Raw genomic sequence first — 13219 nt, forward strand, 5'->3', positions numbered from 1 at the left:
TTGGGTGTGGCCCAGGATCTACTTGAAATGACTAACGTTGCTACTTCCCCCTGGCTCTGAAATGGGCTTGTGGACAAATCCTGACTCCTCCATCTACTGTCTGGGTGACCTTGAATAAGTTGCATAAACTCTCTAAGCCCCAGTCTTCCCATCTGTGAAATGGGCATATTAATAAAAACCTATGTTATATGATGAATTGAGATGATGCATGTGAAGTGTTTGCTGGGTAATGCCAACATTTGTAACTATCAGGGAAAAGACACAGCCCTGCCTCTGATTTGAGGAAAGAGAGAAAGCTCTGCATTTGGGATCCCCCATTCCATAGGAGATTATGCAAAGTGGCAGAAATCATCCCATTCATAACTTCACCAGGGCCAAGAGAAAGGGGAGGACTTTATGGAGTGGACCACAAGTTAGAGAATGGGACATGTTAATTTTGAAAGACTCTCCTGTAGGGTCAATCTCATTGTCCCTATTTTACAGATGGGGAAACTGAGGTCCAGGGAGCTAGAGTCATTTGTTCAAGAATGCAGTAACTCAGTGACTGAGCAACCTAAGGCCCTGCACCAGCCATCCGGTCTCCCCAGCTCAGGGTGGGAGGAGATGTGATATCCTGGGGTGCTCTTGTGCCCCCTCCCCAAAATGTGCTCTGCACAAAAGTCCTCAGCCTGATGTGCAGCACCACATTCTGGTCAACCCCATGGCAGACTTCATGGGCCATCGCAAGGACCTGGACCTCAGCCTCTTGAAGCACTGCAGCCACTGGCATGGGAGGAGCTACAGCAGCAAGTGGGACCTGGAACTGCTCAGGAAGAACTTCCTCCACAACCTCAGGTGGGCCGGGCTGGCACTGCTCCTGCACAGGGGCACTGCACCTCCAGGTTTGCCATCTGTCCTCTTCCTGCATCCTTGCAACCACCTTGCCACCTGATGTGATGATCCCCACTGTTCAGAGGAGAACAGTGGGGTTCAGAGTGGGGGAGGGCTTGCCAATTGTCACCCTGGGAGAACTCAGCAGAAGTGATTGGAAAGCAGGGCTGGCTGGCTCACCCCCACGTCTTTAGCTTATCCCGTCTTATATTTAGGCATCAGTCCCCATCCCAACTCCTGTCTTCTCCCTGGCAGGACCAAATCATGTATGCTGTCCCTAAGGTCACCCAGCTGAGCAGCAGGCAAGTAGGCTCCCAGCCCCTCCTTTTCCCCAAATAGTCTGTTGTTTGAACTTTGTTTTATGAATATCTGTCTCTATATCTGCCTTTCCCGTGGGACCCTTGAGGGCCTGGCCCAGAGATGGCAACTCTCAGTATTTGCTGATTGAATTGAAAAACAACATGTTTCTTGAATATTTACCATGAGCCAAGTTCTGTGTATGTTGAGGGCTTCATATACATTAGCTCATTTAGTCTTCACAATGACCATATGTATCAGTCCATTTCTGTTGCTTGTAACAGATATACCTGAAACTGGGTTATTTGTAAAGAAACAATATTTATTGCTTACAGTTTTAGAAGCAGGAAAATCCAAAGTCTAGGGAACACATCTGGTGAGGACTTTGTTCCTATTGATGACTTTATTCAGTGACTCAGGGTGTCACGTGATGGATGGTAGCGCAAGAGAGAGAAGGAGCTTCTCATGTGCTCTCCTTTTAACCATGCCCATGACCACCATTAAACTATCAACTTATTGATCCCTTTACTAGGGCATGGTCCTCACAATCCAATCACCTCTTCAAGGCCCCATTTTTCAATCACCATAATAGGATTTCCCATCCTCTTAACACTGTCACAGTGGGGACCCATCCTCAGTGAGTTTGGGGGGACATCCAATCCATAGCACTGTATAAGTAGGGTACAATTATTCCCATTTTATAGACAAGGAAAGCAAGACTTAGAGAAGCTAAGAGCTTGGTGCCTAGTCGGTGCTTCTGACTTTTTTATTCTGTACTGACTGACTGAATGGATGGATAAAATAAGAAGGGGAGGTAGGAGTTAGGTATAGGTTATAGGTGTCAACCTCTCCCCTCATCCAGGTTCATTAACTCCCACAACCATGCCTACCACTGGCTCCCAACTACCTGATGGACCACAGTCCTGGGGAGCTAACAGCCCTGCAGGCTCTGCTGAGATCCTCTAGGCCGAATAAAGGAAAGCCTTTTCTGCCAAGCAGCTGGGTGGTGGCTCTGCCTGAGAGCCTGGACTGGAGACTTCATGGTGAGTGTTCACCCCCAAAACCCCTGGCAACTAATAAAAGATAACAGGGAAAAAAAATTGGCCCAGCTACTTTCTCAGAGGCCCTGGGGAACTAAGAGGAAACTCAGTCTTTATTGCAGCAACATCGATTTCGATTTCGGTTAGACTGCAGAAGGGACTTACTGACATAGAGGAACAAGCCAGAGGGGAAATTCCTTACCAGAGTCAGGAAATGACACAGTGGCAATTGCACAAACTGAGCTCTGGAAAAGGAGGGAGGCAGAGAGAGGCAGAAGCACTCTTCCCACAGCTCCTGCACAGGGAAACTATTGTCTCATGGAGGTGACAGGTCATCCCCCCCAGGTCAACAGCCAAATGTAAAGGCCACTTGGGAAAGAAGAGAGTAGAGCTGGGAGAAACAGAGTGGGCGCCCTAGAGAAAAAGCCCATATGTCACGTGGGAGGAATTCCTGGAGAAGCAGGGGCAAGAAGAGTTGTGAATGTCTCCCAGGTAAGGGAAGGGAAGGGAAGTCACAATTATGGAACCTCTACTGTGGGCCAGGTAACCATGCTAAGCACTTTACAGATGGTGTTTCATTTCATTTATTTATTCAACAAATATTTATTGAATGTGCCAGGCTCCTCCGTGCTAGGGACTGAGGACACAGCTGTGAACAAAACAGACACAGTCCCTCCCCTCTTAGAAGTTAGAAGTGGGAGGAGACAATGAACAGATATGTAATGTCAGGAGTGATACATGCTTTGAAGAAAGTAAAGCAGGAAAGGGGCTAGAACGTATTGGCAATCAGGGGCTAGGGCTGTTTTAAAAAAATTTTTTTTTTTAGGTAATAGAAGGCCTCTCTGCAGAGGTGACATTTAGAAGAGACCTGAGTGAAGTGAAGGATCAGCCTGTGCATAGGCCCTGAGGTGGGAGCACACCCGGGAGGCCTGTGTAGCTGGAAAACAGCGAGCAAGGGGGAAATGAACTGACAGCTGTTCGGGGAGGGATGTTTGCATCCTGGTGGGCCTTGTCAGCTACAGTAAGGATATTTGATTTTGTTATAAACGTGATGGGAAACCACCAGAGGGTTTCTGAGCAAGAGAGTAATGTGATTTATATTTTAAAATAATTTTTGATTTTTGGATAAATAATACATTTATATGGTTCAAAATCAACAATATATTTAAAAAGTCTGAAAAATGCAAAGGCTCTGCAAATTCTTGCTCCCATCTCTTTATTCCCTCCCTTCTACCAACCACATTTATTAGTTTCTTGATTGTCCTTTCAAGATTTCTTTATGCTAATACAAGCATATATTTATTTAACATTTATATAGCACTTACTATGTGTCAGATCTTATTCTAAATTCTTTAAAAGATTAATTCATTTAATCCTTATAAATCAACCCTATGGAGGTAAGTACTATTATCCCTGTTTTACAGATGGGGAAACTAGGGCACAGAGAGACTAAATAACTTGCCCAAGATTGCACAGCTTTTAAATAGCTGTGTTAGTGTCCTAGGGCTGTCATAACAAACTGGGTGGCTTAAAAACAACAGAAATTGATTCTCTCAAGGTCTGGAGGCTAGAATGTATAATCAAGTTGTTAGCAAGGTTCATTCCTTCTAGAGGCTCTGGAGAGAATCTGTTCCATGCTTCTCTCCTAGGTTCAGGTGGTTGCTGGCAATCCTTGGTGTTTCTTTGTTTGAAAACACTTCACCCCAATCTCTGCCTTGTCTTCACATGGCATTCTCCACTGAGTCTCTGTCTCTGTGCCCACATTTTCTTCCTTTTATAAGCCATATTGGATTTAGGGCCCACTCTAATCAGGTATGACTTAATCTTAACTTGATTATCTCTGTAAAGACCTTATAGTATTTCCAAATGAGGTCACATTCACAGGTTCTAGATGGATATGAATTTTGGAGGGATACTATTTAACCCAGTACAGAAGCAGAACTTGCATTTGGAACTCCACAGTCTAGCTTCTGTGCTCTTAATCTATCTATATATTTAATTTCTTAATCTCTCTCTATATCAATATTTATTTAATTTCTTTATATATATATATACATATACACATACACACTTCCCCCCTTTTACTACGAAAGGTGGAATATCATATATGCTGCTCTGCACCTTTTTTAAACTTAATATCCCTTATAGAACTTACCCTATCAGGACACACAGATCTCCCTCATTCTTTTTTCATAGCTGCATAGTAGTTCATTTTACGGATGTATGGTGCTGTACCTAACCTAACCCCTTACTAGTGGACACTGGGTTGTTTCCAGTTTTTTGCTGTTGAAAACAGTGTTACAGAGAATAACTTCATACATAACACTTCTCACTTGTGCAAGTATATCTGAAGCATACATTCCCAGAAGTAGGATATCTGGATGAATTTGTAATTTTGATAGATTTTGCCAAAATGCCCTTTAGGGGACCTTTACCAATTTATATTCACATGTGTGAGAGTACTACTTCCTTACAGAGATGCCCATAGAATATATTATTAAGCTTTTGGATTTTTTGCCAGACTGATAAGCAATGGCATCTGTCTTAGTCCATTTTGTAATGCTATAAAAAAATACCACAAACTGGGTAATTTATAATGAACTGAAATTTATTGGCTCATGGTTCTGGAGGTTGGGAAGTCCAAGATTGAGGGGCCAGCATCAATTGAGGGCCTTCTTGCTATATCATCCCATGGTGGAAGGGCAAAGAGAGGGCAAGAGAGAGTGAAAAGGGGACAAACTCACCCGTTTATAATGAACCCACTCCTGGGATAACAACATTAACACATTCATGACGGCAGAGCCCTCATGACCTAATCACCTCTCATTAGACCCCATCTCCCAACACTGTCGCATTGGGGATTAACTTTCCAACACATGCTTTTTGGAGGGTTACATTCAAAGTGTACTAGTATCCCAATGTAGTTTTCCTGATTTGCATTTCTTTTGAGTGAGTTTGAGCTTTTCATGTGTTTAATAGCCATTTGTGGTCTGGCTGGTAAGTTCAGTTGGTTAGAGCCTAGCTTTATAAACCAGGGTCACAGGTTCAGATCCCTATACCAGACAGCCGCAAAAAAAAAAAAAAAAAAAAAATTTGTAGTTACTTTTCTGGGAACTGTCAGTTCATATCTTGTGCCTATGTTTCTATTAGATTGTTGGTTCTTTTATTTTTTATTTGTTTTTTATTTTTTGTTTTGTTTTTGCCAGTATGGGGATCTGAACCGTTTGCCTTCGTGTTATAACTCTGCCCTCTAACCAACTCAGCTAACAGGCAGTCATTGGTCCTTTTAATCAGTTTCCAAGAATTCTTCATAAGTTAGAGAGATGATCCTTTGTCTGCGATCTGAGTTGCAAGTATTTTTCCCCAATTTGTCATGTGTCTTATGACTTGATTTATAAAACTTTGTAAAACTTCCATGTGAAAGTTTTTGATTTTTATATAGTTCACTTAATCAATCTTTTTTATGGCTTTTGGATTTTTAAGTCATGGTTAAAACTTTTCCCACTATGAGAGTATAAATTCTCCCATGTTTTCCTGTAGTGCTTTTGTGGTTTTACTTTAATTTTTCTAATATTTAAATCTTTGATCCCTTTGGAGCTCATTCTGGTACTCATTGTGAGGCACAGACCTAGTTTTTCCCCCAGCTGGCCACCATTTATTAAAGAGTCCATTCTCCACTTTGAGATGCTACCTTTAGCAAATACCAAATTCTCATGTGCAATTGGGTCTGTTTCTGGACTTTCTATTCTAGGCCAATGGTCTGCCTCTTCCTGAACCCACACTGGTTGTTTTAGTTATTGGGGCTGTAAATATTTCATGTAGTAGTAATGTTAGTGTCGCCTTTTCTTTTTTTCAGAATTTTCCTGGTATTCTTTTTTTTTCCTTTCTGTCTGTCTTTTTCTTTTCCTGAAGGGTGAGGAACTGCAGAAGATCTCATGGGGCTTATACTTCTGCAGGGGAACAGGAAATAAACAAATAATTACATGTCATTTAACAGTGCTAAGAAAAAGTATGATAAAGTGGGTAAAAGGACAGAAAGCAACTAGGGAGTAGTATATAGATGGGCAGCCAGGGAAGGCCCTGGATGTGTGGGAGACTCCTGAGTGAAGGGAGGGGGGCCACGTGGATACCTGGGGGAAGACATTCCTAGCAGGACCAAGGGCAAATGCAAAGGCCTCAGGCAGGAGCATGCTTGGCATGTTGAAAAACAGCCAGGTGGCCAGTGCAGCTGGAATGGAGTGATCAGAGGGGAGAGTGGGAGGCGATAAGGTAGATCATGCAGGACCTTGTAGGTCAGAGCAAGGACACTGGCTTTTCCTCTGAGACTGGGAGCCATGAGAGGGAGTTAAGCAGAAGAGTGACATGTTCTGACCTCCGTTTTAACAGGATCGCTCAGGCTGCTGCATGGAGCACAGACTGTAGGGGTGAGGGTTGTGGCGAGGAAGGAAATAGGATTTGGAATGGGTGAATGAATTGTAACTTGGTTTCCTTGTGCATCTTCCCCCACCCAACTGTGAGCTTTGCAAGGACAGACACTGAGCTCATCTAGCTCGATAAGCCAAGTGCCAGGCACAGAGCAGGCATGGAGAAAGGGAGGGAGGACAGAGGAGACAGGAAGGGGCAGGAGAGGCAGAATCCCCTGGGGAATGGCTCTGCAAAGGCCACCAAAATAGAGGGAGCAGACATGATGAGAGAGCCTGTTCCTCAGCAGGAACAAAGGCCAAGAGAGGCTGAAGCTGGGGGGAATGGGGCCCCACAACCCAGTGCCTACCCAACCTAGGATCTGTGAGCTCCATCAAGAACAAATTTATGCTGCAGTTTTGCCACGACAGGGACCCTAGAAGGGGCTCTGTTCCTCAAGGTTAGGATTCAAAGGTGAGGTGGCTGGGAGAGAAGAGCAGCCTTCCTGAATCCTGGCACACTGAGGCCCTGTGAAAGGATAATTGGTCCCCTTTACAGATGGTAAATTGAGGGACCAAGAAGGAAAAGAAACCACTCAAGGTCATACAGCAAATAAGCAGCCCAGCCCAGTTTCAGGGTCTTTACAAGACACCTCCTTGGCCACTGCCTAATTTGTTCTGGGTCCTTCTGCAGTTTTGGGGAATGACCAAGTACCAAGATGAAAGGGATGACTTCTCATTTTTAGCCAACCCTTAGCCACTGTTGAGGTACAGCTGTTGAGTCCCCATTAAGGGTGGGACTCAGCTGTGGGCAACAGGAGTCATGGGACCTCATGATGCTTTGGGCAGAATGGGCCTGAGAGCAGATAGACAAGAGACACCAAGTGGAGGGGCAGAGGAAAAAGGTCAGGCTTTGAAGTTAGGCCTGGCTTTGCCACTGTCTTGCTGTGTGACCTTAGGTAAGTAGCATCCATCCAGGAACCTCAGTTTGTGCATCTGTAAAATGGGAACAGTATCTCCTGCCTTACAGGGCTGACATGGGCGTTGAATGAGGCAACAGGAGTCCAGTGCTACCTGAAAGTGCTTCCTTCCTGGATTCCCCACTCCCAGACTGGGTACCTAGTATCCCTGTCCCTAGTTGATGCTGATCAGCTGCTCCTGAGCAAAAGGGAAATGGTCTGTGATGGCATGTTAAGTCCCAGGCCTACAAGTGGATCCAGGCTGTGGAGCATCTAGGCAGTGCTGACACCTATCGGCCCTGTCAGGGCCAGGTGAGCCTGCAAGTGCCCTTAGGACACATGAGCAGGTCCTGGCTCTGCACCAAGTACCTCAAACAAGCTACTTGCTCTCTCTGGGCCTCAGCTCCAGGTAATCTCTTGGGCACTGGTTGGGGGTGGGCAGAAATTGGAGACCTTCTACAAGCAAATGGAATAGGCTGTTTCAACAGCAGTGAACTTCCTGCCTCTGGAGTTATGTAAGTAGAGACTGGAAAAGCACTGGGTAGCAATTCACTCTCTCATTCATTCAATAAACTCCTATTGAGACTCTACCTTGGGCCAGTGCCTGTCATTGTCATTGGGGGATACAGTGACAAACAAGGTATCCTTATCCTCCCATAACTTACATTCTAATAGGCGAGAGAGACATTAAATAGTGCTAAGAAAATGTGTGTTTGATATAGGAGGGGCTGGTCATGGAATCTCTTCCTTCCACCCCCAAGGAAGTGACTTCTAAACTGTAATTTGAAAGACAAGTACAAGTAGGAAAGGGAGAGCGTTTAGGTTTGAAAGAACAGCAGGCGCAAAAGTCCAGAGGCAAGAGAGAGCCAGGCATTTTCAAGGAGATGAAAGTTCAGCCTGCCCAGAGGGAAGGAAGCAGGAAGGGGGGTGGCTGTCTTGGGTGAGGTCGGGAGTCACTCACCAGTCCTCAACGAAATAGGGCACCCACTTAGGTGTCAGGATCCACCCTCTCCCATGGTGGTCAAGGTAAGGGGATGGGGCAGAGAAGGAGTGATACCAGAGAGGGAATCATATGTACAAACACCTGGAGGAGATGAAAGACAGTTGAAACATCCTGGCATGGAGAGAGGGGAGGGGGCTTGGCTGATAACAGAGACCCAGGCATCGTGGCCTTGTGGGTCTTGCTGAGTGGCCCCAGGATCATAGGGAGCCACGGAAGGGCTTTCTTTACACAAGGGAATGACCCAATTTCGGTAGGAACTTGTAGGAAGGATGCGCTGGGATGCCCTTTAAGTTCGCTGCGGACCCTTAAGACCTCAAAGAACCTCTGGGGAGCCCAGCTCTCTTAGGCACATCTCATTAGAGCCATCTTAAGGAGGATGAGGAAACTCGTTTGTCAGGGGAACCTCAGAAAAGTCAAGTGACAAGGCTAGAGGCCCAGAGCTGGGGTTTGGGGACTGGGTGGAGAAAGAAGAGGGTGAGAAGGCATGTAGCCCAGACACCAAGAGGCGGGGCCTGCTCTCAGCTCACCACTGACTCAATGACTCAAGAAATCTTAGCTCCCCGGACCTCGGGGCGGGAAAGGCAATTCTCTCATCCTAGACAGGAGAAGCGACGCCCCCAGAGGTTAAGTGAAACTGCTCTAGGCCACACAGCAAATCAGAGGCAGGCGCAGGGAGAGAGAAACTAGCATCTGCAGAGCACCTAGTACGAGTAAGTCCAGCGCGGGGCACTTTTACACATCACATCATTTAAAGCAGGTATCGCGTCATCCTGCAAACGAGCAGACCGAGGTCCAGAACACCTGACGCTTGTTCAGGGTCACACAGAGTTAGGGTTAACAAAACCAAGCCTGCAGACGCCTGGTCCCGCAGCTCCCGAGTCTGAGTCTAGGGCGGGGAGGGGAGGGGAAGAGGCGGGGCACGTCATGCAGAGCGAGGGGGAGTTGGGCTGTTTCTGGGACTTTCCTCGTTGAGGTCAGAAGCCCCGAAAAGGCTGCGCTCCGGTGAGCTCCCGGAGGCTGGGTCCCACCCTCCGCCCCGCCCGCCCGCCGCCTCCGGGAGCCGTCCAGCAGCAGCGCGTGTCCCCTCCGCTGTCCTATTTCCTCCTGGACGGCCGTGAGCCTCGCGAACCGCTCGGCGTCCCCTCTCCGCCTTGCCCGCTAAGTGGACGTGGCTCCGGCGACCCCGGCGCGCTGACGCTGGCTCTGCTCCGGCAGCGCCGTCTACGCGGACGCCTGTCCAAAGTCCTTCGCCTGCTACTTCCGCAGCACCGACTGCGACCCGCAGCGGCGCCGAGGGTGGCGGCCGCCGCCCCGCACCCTCCAATCAGGAAGCAGAGGCTGCCTCCGGGCCCGCCTCCCTCTGTGACATCACGCAGCCGGCCCCGGAAGCCCCGCCCAGTGGCCTTGCCCGGCGGGAGGGGAATAAAGAGGAATGGAAATAACTCCCTTGTCAATCGCGCACATGCCTGAGAAAAACAGGCGAGGCAGATCGGTTCCTCATTAAAAAATATATTTATTCACTCAGTCACTCCTCTTCCATTCATCCACCTGCCCATCTGTCCATCCATTCAGCCAAAGTCACGGAGCACTTTCTGTGAGCCAGGCGCTGTACCGGGTGCTGGCGATAAAATGACGATGAACGCTGTGCTTGTCCTCAGGGAGCTCACAGTCAGCGAGGAAGCCTGGCAGTAACAAATGCTTATGCCAGTCATGCTTTTATTACGATCACGATCAATTCTAGGAAGAAAAGGTACAGGCTGCTGCAATAACAGTGTCTAATTCAGATGGGAGCTTCGGTCCCTGGAGAAGTTACACTGAGCCAAATCCTGTAGCAACAAGTGCCCCAAGCAGAGGGAAGAGCTTGTGCGAAGGTACTAAAGTTGACAGGCACGTGGAGGAAGGAAAAAGGGGCCAGTACGGCTGGAAAGAGTTAGGGGAAAGGAAACAAGGTGAGATAAGGTTCTGGACGTTTAGGGGAAAAGATTACTCAAGACTTTGAAGGCCATAGTAAGGAAGTGGAATTTTATTCTAAATGTGATGGGCAGCCTCTGGGTACTTTGTGTTCTAAGGTCTTCCTAGCTCTGTGTGGAGACAAGAGTGGACACGGGGGCCAGAGTGGACTCAGGGAGACCTATTAGGAGGACCTGGTAGGTGCCCTCCAGGCCTGAGGAGAGCAAGCTAGATGAGAGGGGGAAGAAATGGGTGGAGAGACCTAAACAGACTCAAGAACTAACTAGAAGATGTAATCTACAGGCTGGCGGGTTGATAGATTGAATGTGAGGGGTGGGTGAGGCAGAAGGAGGTTAAAATTAAGTCATTCATTTATTGGAAAGTTATTATAGAATCCCCTCTGGGTGCCAGGCACTGTTCTAGAGAGGCATACTCTCTGAGTTCAAATCCTGGCCCTGTCACTTGCTAGCTGTTTGCCTTAGGGAAGTTATTTAAACTTTCTTTCTTTTTTCTGGTGGCTGGAGAGTATGATGATCGAACCCTGGATCTTGGTGTTATCAGCACCACACTCTAAACAACTGAGCAAACCGGCCAGCCCAGAAATTATTTAACCTTTCTGTGCCTTGATTTCTTCATCTGTAATACAAACACCCTAAGAATACCCAAGAGGATTGCTGTAAAGGTTGAATGAGTTAATATATGTAAAACTTTTTTTTTTTTTCAAAAAGATGACCAGTAAGGGGATGTTAACATTTGACTTCGTGTTGTCAACACCATGCTCTCCCAAGTGAGCCACGAGCCAGCCCTAATATATGTAAAACTTTGGATCTGGGTGTTTGAAGCTGGATTCTGAGGCTGGGGGATTAGACTTGGATACTTGGGGCTGGGTGCTTAGGCCTGCTTCTTGGAGTAATCAAGGCTCCATTTATTAGCCTTATACAAAAAATTAAAATAGGGTGATATACTAGAGCAAGGGTTCCTACACTTGTGTGCACAGGAGAATCACCCAGAGGTTTTTTTAAAATTCCAAAACCCAGGCTACACCTGGGACCAATTAAATCACACTGTCTTTGGGTGATACACAGGTATCAATATTATTTGAAGCTCCCAGGTGATTCCAAGGTGCAGACAAGTTTGGGAGTCACCGTGGTAGAAACAAAGAGGCTACTTTATCAGCACCACACTCTCCCAAGTGAGCCACGGGCCAGCCCGAAAGAGGCTACTTTAAAGTAGATAATCAGGGAGGGCTTGTCTGAGGAAGTGACATAGGGTGAAGAAGGAGCCATCATTGGAGAGTCAGGTAAAAAGCCTTTGGGAAGATATCTGACCTAGGTACCTGCATGCCTGGAAGTGCCTTTGCCCAAAGGAGGGAAGATTAAGGAAGGAATAGGCTTGGGTTGATGGGTCCCAAGAGAATGTGTGACTTACCATGGCTGAGTGAAAACCCTCTGCCCCTTCTGCATATCAGCGCCTGGAGCAGCTGAACCACAATGTGTTCCTGGTGGCTATGGGTGCTAGGAGGTAAGCTATACTGGCTCATCAAGAATTCTTGGTGACCACAGTGGGGCACCAGTGACTACATCCTCATGTCTACCAAGAACACTGCCTGTGGTATCACATCCTGCTGTGTCCCTGTAACTGAGCAGCCTGGCAGATATTTCTGCCCGCCACTGAGGCTTAACTGTGCTCACACTGGCCCTTGGGAGAGTCAGGCAAGGGCTGTCCATCGCCCAGACAGTGGTGAGGTAGTGGCCCAGACAGGGACAGAGACCTGGTCCAAGTCATGCAACAGTGCTAAGGGGTGGCAGGCCCCAAACCAAGCCCCTGCTTCTCTGCCTAGGGATGGTTTCAGGAGACCTCCCTGTCCCTGCCTCCTTCTTCCGGCCCTTTTGGGGTGATCTGGTTCTGCATTGGATGGAGGTATGGGTGGGTGGAGGCTGGACAGCACCCTGGACAAGCACGTGTGTGTGACTAGAACAAAAGCAGCAAAATTGCAACAATTTGGGTTTTGTGATTATTTGTCATGGCAGGGCTGGCATTTCCCTTGGTGTTGGCTACAGGGGAAGAGTCAGTCCAGAAAATGCATCCTGGAAAAATGACTGGGGACAAACTCTTCTATATTCAATCATACAGATAAAGAACCACTGGGCCCCTGCCGGCCTCCAGCTGGGCACTGGCCACTCCACTGGGAGCTGGGCTTGGAGCTGGGAACTGGGGGCTCAATATTTAAGGTCAAGTACATGGGACTGGCTTCCTAGGGCTGGGTTCTGAGGCTGGGTACTCAGACTTGGGTACTTGGGGCTTGGTGCTTGGGCTTGCTGTTTGAAGTAACCAAGTCTCCTTTTTCTAATTGGCCTGTACAGATGAACCTGTCCCCTAACCTGACTTTCCTCTCAATGACTGCACAGCACATGGCTTCACATGTGTGACCCTGCCTGTCTCAGCTGTCTGCTCCATGGAGACCCTGGAGGGAAGGGAAAGAAAAGGATGCTCTGGGCCTTTTCATGAGACCTTCCTAGGACCCCTCTTATCTCCCCCTAAGCCAGGAAGCCCATGCTCCCTAATCTTCCACCCCTCCCCCTAGCCATCTGCTTAAAGGAAGTGGTTCCTCATTTCTTCACAGGAAGCCACAGGCCTCTTCTGCCTCAGCACCCTTCAGCTGTTGCCGACCCCAGCTCTCTGCTGGGTCTAGAGATGCCC

The sequence above is a fragment of the Cynocephalus volans genome, chromosome 8 (assembly GCF_027409185.1).
Source record: "Cynocephalus volans isolate mCynVol1 chromosome 8, mCynVol1.pri, whole genome shotgun sequence".
Classification (NCBI taxonomy): domain Eukaryota; kingdom Metazoa; phylum Chordata; class Mammalia; order Dermoptera; family Cynocephalidae; genus Cynocephalus; species Cynocephalus volans.